At 40.2% G+C, this 6,321-nt stretch overlaps 1 protein-coding gene across 8 annotated transcripts in view; it reads right to left on the bottom strand.

Annotated features, from left to right (window-relative positions):
- Nucleotides 1-6,321, bottom strand: part of LOC108575873 (pleckstrin homology domain-containing family G member 5) — a 90,897-nt gene that overhangs the window by 72,980 nt on the left and 11,596 nt on the right. The gene's annotated exons all lie outside the window — the stretch shown is intronic.

Here is a 6,321-nt window from a genome sequence, read left to right as displayed (position 1 = left end):
GGACGAGATGCTTTTTAAAGAGTGAGAAGCAGAAATTGGGGATTCTTCGAGCTTTGCTCAATGAGGTTGCTACAACGTTAGAGCATCGTAAGGTTTAAGAATCGAATTCCCTTTTCCTTGATTTATGTAGGAATTTTCCGGAAATTTTCAAAGATTGAAAAAGTTATACTCGTTTGAAGAACTTGATGGTGTAATCTGTTTGAACTAACTTTAAAGTAAGAATCATGGGAAGTAATAATTCCATTGATTTGAAAGATTTCGGGTTGCGCTTGTGTAGAGTTTGTATACAATTTTCGACTCTAATTATAAAGTTTCCCCCTTTACCACCCTCGAAGTGTTGCATTTTCGTAAGAATTTTCATATACCGATGGAATGTTTCGGCTAAGAATTTCTTTCGTGTGGTTCCTCTGTGAAGATGTGCGCTATGTTAATAAGTCAGAAAAGACATTCGTGAGTTATGTTAATTGCTGTACGGATGTTTCAAAAAGCCTCTGGACCATTTTAATTGAGGCTTCCTTAATTAAGCCGGCCCGGGAGTGGAACTTTTCAAAAAGAACCAGAGTGTTTTAGATTCTAATTGCAACATCTATGACGCATTCTACAATGATCGTGTATTCCTACGACATGATACAAACGTGTATAATAGAAGAATTTGTAGATTTTGAAGAATACGTAAGCCTGACAGCACGATGTGACGGAATTATACAGGCGAATCTCCGCTTCCCCGAAATCGATACTTAATCTGCAATGCAAAGTAACTATCCCGGGGCTTTTCATATTTCACTCATTAAACGTCAAGGTTGAAGGAACTTCTTGGCCACGTAGAGAAACCCGCGAGAGTTAATCCCTGTGCTCGATTTTCCAAAAGTCCCGCGCCAACTCTCGCCCCTTCTGTCTTATTATTAAAACCGTTTCTCCACCTCGTTACCAGGAGGATACTTTATAAATACGAAAAGTAGAAAAAGCTTTTACCCGACCATTTCCCTCTCCCAAGAAGAAAGGTTGAACGATAGTTGATACGAAACTTTTCAAGGTGTGAGTATATGTACGTTCGACAAAAAGAGATGGAAAAATGCGGGAATTAGAAAAAAGTAAGGCACGACTGAGAGGAGAATGGTACATATAGGGAACATAAGTGCATAGCACTGTTCGACACTTCATTTTCACCAGGGGCTAGAAACGAGAAATCAAGTGAGAAATAAGAGCAAAGTGTGTGCAAGAAATAAACAACATATTCCAGCCCCTCTCCTTCTCTCACGTGACATCTCATTCCTTGCTACAATTCCTCTATAGCGATCGTGCTTTTCCTTTCGCTATAGATCCTGCTTTTCAAACCCCCTGCCCTCATCTTTCTCACTTAAGGGCGGAACGCGGCAGCCGTTTACGAAAACACCAGGAAATGGAAAAAGGTGGCGTGACCACGGGTCTGTTTTAATATGCTTAGCGACGGGGGATCATGAGAACATTAATTTCGCATTGTGTTACCGTATCTAGTTTTTCTTCGCGTAACAGCTGAACGTTTCGAAATTTTTCGTTAAATATTTTACGACATCTTATCGAATATTTTCACTCGTAGAAAAAAAGTGAATGTAGGTACTTTCTGTAATATATAGAGGAAAAGGAATTGGTCGCTAAAATTTCATAAAAGAAATCTCATCATACTTTGTGACTCTTCTGGAGGATTCTCTTAAAAAGTTGATGTAAAATATTTTATACAATTCATTGACTATTTTGTTTTTTTTTTGTTTTTTTTTTCAACAAGAAGTGACTGTTTTCCGCGATATGTGGAGAAAAAAATTTGGAATAGACGGGCTGTAGGAGGTCACCAGAAATTCGCGCGGGAAAATCGATAGCGCGGGGGAGGCAAGGACACGCCAAGGTCATTTGGGGAAAAATGGTCACTCGAAAGTTTGCCCGGTTGTCATGTCGACAGTTGAAAAATTCGAACATTTAAATATTACCCGATGCGCTATTCAGAAGCGCGATTAGCGCATTCGTTCTTCTTTATTCTTTCCGCCACGCGATCCATACGCATAGATTAAAATGTGCCATTCTATGCACGGGATTAGACTGAAACTCTACATCCCGTTATTACGATCCGCATAATGCTATAGCTCATGCCGAAGAATATTACGGGAAACATATTGTTATTTCGTAGCACAATTGGGTCGGTTTCGTGTAATCATCAAATTTCGTTTAATCGTACTCGTAACTGTCTCTATGAATATTCAACCCAGCTCTGGAAAAAGAAGAAAAAGAGGAAAAAGGAAGTAAAGGAAAAACAAATGGTGCAAGAATAACGTGAAAAAAATTTCCCCGACAAACAATCTGTTAAAGCGGTATTTTATCCACTCTTTTGATGTTTGCCCAAACAACCGAAAAAGGTAATACCACCTTTTTATTATTTGCAGTGTTTTTCCAAGCAGAGTGGGTCGATATCCAGGCGCGTGCAGCGGTAAGTTTGATGAAACACGGGGGAAAAGTACTCTGCTTGTATATACAGGGTGTTTCCTTTAACTCGCAATGTTGAAATATCCTGTAAGAGGCTGAACCTATCCAAAAAAATGTTTTTATATCAGTTGTTTGGTATGAAGAAGATCATTGTATGATGCGAATTATTTTTTGCAGGTCGAGTGGTGACGGGCAGAATTTCAGTCAAATTCACTTTTCTAAACGGAACTATATATTTTCTTTCTCAAAGTACGATGGCACTTGTTGAGACGAATTCAACGACCTGCCACACGAGGTCATTTATCGTTGTAAAAAGTTATAAATTATGTTATAAATTCGCGAGTTCCTAGGAATCAAGTAAGCCTGAATCGCTGCTTGACAGCTATTAGGCTACACGCTGTAAACAAAGATCTGTTGGTTTTTAAGTCTCCCGCCTTAGTTGGTGGACTGGCGAACGTCTGTTGTTTTACATGCGGAGCGTATTCGTCTTTTGTCATCATATACATATGTGTATCAGAATAAAGTATTGCTTACGAAAATGTGTCTCTGAAAACCTTCATTAAATATCGTCCTAAATTTTCCGCGATTACTTTAATCCATTGCAACAAGATGGAACTTCTTATCTCACCTTATGCTTCTCAAGTCAGTGAGACAAATAAACGAAGTTCTACTTACCGATATGCAATTAAAAAAAAGTTTTCTCCATTCATATTGATATTTGTAATATTTGGTAACTTGAGAAGCATAAGAGGAGATGAAAAGTACGATCTTTATTTACAGTGTGTAGCTCGATAGCCGTCAACCAGCGATACAGGCTCACTTGATTCCTAGGAACTTATGAATTTATAACACAATTTATAACATTTTACAACAATAAATGACCTCATATGGCGGGTCGTTGAATTCAATACCAAACAACTGTTGTAAAAACATTTTTTTTATAGATTCAATTCCCCATGAGATATTCTAAAATGGCGAGTTAAGGAAAACACCCTGTATATAATACATCGATCGCAAGTTAGAGATACTGCAATCGAACTTGCTCGGTGGATTACTCGTGGAAAATCGTAACGATGGCCTCGTGCACGGAATATCGATCTATGGTGATCCCACTCGACTGTTTTATTTGAAATATCGCTATATATGCCTATCGGGATATTGTTGTGAACGATCCATGTGGAGAACGTCGATTGGAGAAGGAATAGTCGTCCGTTTAAACCGCGAATATCTTTCCTCTCTCTGTATGTGCTTCTTTTTTCTTTATTTTATTTTCAACGCTGTTTGTGCGGATACCATTCGCGTTGAAAACTTATTTCATCAAGATACAAGGATCTAACTTCGTTTTAGTTCGACCGGTTCGATCATCGGTTTCGGCAGAAGGTGAGTTTTCTTTAATTAAAAACTTGAGCGGCTTAGAAAAATCACAGAAGGAGGCAAATTAACTATTCATTAAAAGTTATAACGGGACGACTTGCAAACGTTCCTATCTTCTCTTTTTTTCTATCCTTTTAATTGTAGATACAGGGCGGTTGTAATGGAGTGGCAGAACTAACCTTAAAATTGGGTCAATTTTTCTTGCCCTTAATAATGTAACTTGATCTTAATTTCTTTTTTTTTCTCTCCTGAGCCTTCGAGCTTTTAATTTAATGTGCAACGTTTCTCGCAGTATTAAGTCTTTTTACTTTGTACATACAACTAGGTGCAAACGGAATCTGGATTTCAATAATTCAACCGAACAGTCAACGTGTCAACCTCTGACTAAACTTTATCGACATGAATTATTCACTAACGAACTTTATCTTTTATCTTCACTAATTTCACAATTGTGCAACAGCTTGTAGCTTAACTCACACAAATTCGTGATAATTTATGTCTCTCTGTGAGGGGGCATGCGGCAACAAATTCATTCTCGGAAATGTTAAATTTAACACAGTGATATGCAGTTGCAAATTATATCGCGCGTTAATTCGCGGCCGGCCACCTGTCCCTCTTTCATCTTTTTGCTCCTGCGATCCGTTTCATATCGATCCGTAAATCCTCGACAGAAAGTAGTCGAGTCGGGCGATTAAAAATTTCGCGCTAAATCGGCCATGGAGACGCATCAACGTGTGAGCGATGCTCCATCGAGCGTTCGCGTATTTCACCGATACGAGAACAACCGGTCGATTCTGTCGAATGAGAGACGGGATAAGTAACACAGAACATTGCACAGATTGAATTGTCTTATGAAACGGAAATGAGAGAGCAAGAGAGAGAAATTGGAAGAGAAAGAGAAAGAAAGAGAAAAACGGATAGAGTGAGGGAGAGGGAGAGAAAGAGAGTGAAGAGGGAGAGAGAGAATGTGAAAAGTAAGGAGAGAGAGAGACAATGGAAAAGAGTAAGGAGAGAGAGAGCAATGGAAAAGAGTAAGGAGAGAGAGAGCAATGGAAAAGAGTAAGGAGAGAAACAGGAACGAATAAAAGAGGAAAAACGGAAGACAAGGAACGAGCTGTAAGATACAGAGAAAAAGAGAAAGAAATCACGGCGACGATGTACGTAGCTTCGCGAGTCGTGGTAAACTGTGAGAGATTCGCGAGCAAGAGGCGCAGGGTGAAACGGAGACGAGGGTCTCGTATTAAAGGAGACCGTCTGTTAATTTCTCCATCGATCCGTTTTCCCATTGTACGAGCACTTCCCCGCGCCCTGTCGTCACCGAAGAAAAGGGGGAAAGAAAAGAATCACCTGGGGTACGGAATGAAATTGACGCTCGAACGCCTCTCTGAAAGGCGAGTAGTCCGTGCGATCGTGTTTCCTGTTCGACGAATTTAATGATTCGCCGTTTGTTCGTATTTACCCTGTGGAGTGTCACTGGAAGCGTGGAAAAATCGACGCGATTGCTATGGGCTTGTCGAAGGATTCGGCGAAAGGGTGAATAAGATCGAAACAACAAAGTTGCGCCTCTCGATTCGTACCATTCGAGGCTGAAGACTTTCAATCCCCTGTCAGAAGCATCAGAGTCAGGGTTATTGAATCAAATTGTGAATTTTCACCTGTCGTGGAAATCTCTTATCTTTACGACCCCTTTTACGGCGTCCTTCTTTTTTAAGGCCACGTAAACAGTAGAGAGCGAGTAATCGCTCTTGCTCTAATGGTTTTATAGTTATTGCATCCTTCCCTATATAATCAAGGGCGCAATTAATTTTCCCCCTGGCAATGCAGCCGGTCATTACTGCACAATGTATTCGTAGCGCGAATACGCGCGTTTTGTGAAGTCAATTTCGTTGTATTACCGCCAGGATGAGAACGGAACTCCTGCTAATTCATTCTTAGTGGATTCATGAATATTATACAGCTTTCTGTTTCAAAAAAATTACAAAAGAAACCTCGTATCCTTCATGTTTGATGGGAATAAACAAGTGAAAAAGTGGAGGAGTAATTTTCAACGCCTCGAAGATTCTCTTATACGATGATTTGACGTGTGACGATTTCAAAGAAGATCCAACAAGAGTGAACCCCGACGCTGAAACGCAATTACCGCGAATAATAAGCCACCGGCGACGATTCAGGATCGTTTGATAAAGGGAAGAGGTACGACATGCACAAGGAAGACGTATCGTTGGCGCGTTCTCAAAGAGGGAGATTCACAGAGACTTGATGCCTCTGGCCGGAGTCTTTCTGCGGCTCTTTCCGCACGAGAACGAGCATTGTTCACCGAGCTGTGCCAGTCAAAAGCCACAGAACACCCGAATTTTTTCCCGTTTTCGCGAAACCACCATCAAAGCCTATGTCAGATCTTACCAATCGACATAGAGAATGTCGAGAAACTCCTTTGAATGTTAATTTCGAATGGAAGTGTCTCCGTTAACTTTTCCATTATCTTTCAAATACAAA

The sequence above is a fragment of the Habropoda laboriosa genome, unplaced genomic scaffold (genome assembly GCF_001263275.1).
Source record: "Habropoda laboriosa isolate 0110345459 unplaced genomic scaffold, ASM126327v1 scaffold18, whole genome shotgun sequence".
NCBI lineage: Eukaryota > Metazoa > Arthropoda > Insecta > Hymenoptera > Apidae > Habropoda > Habropoda laboriosa.
This window is presented reverse-complemented; position numbering and strand designations above follow the sequence as displayed.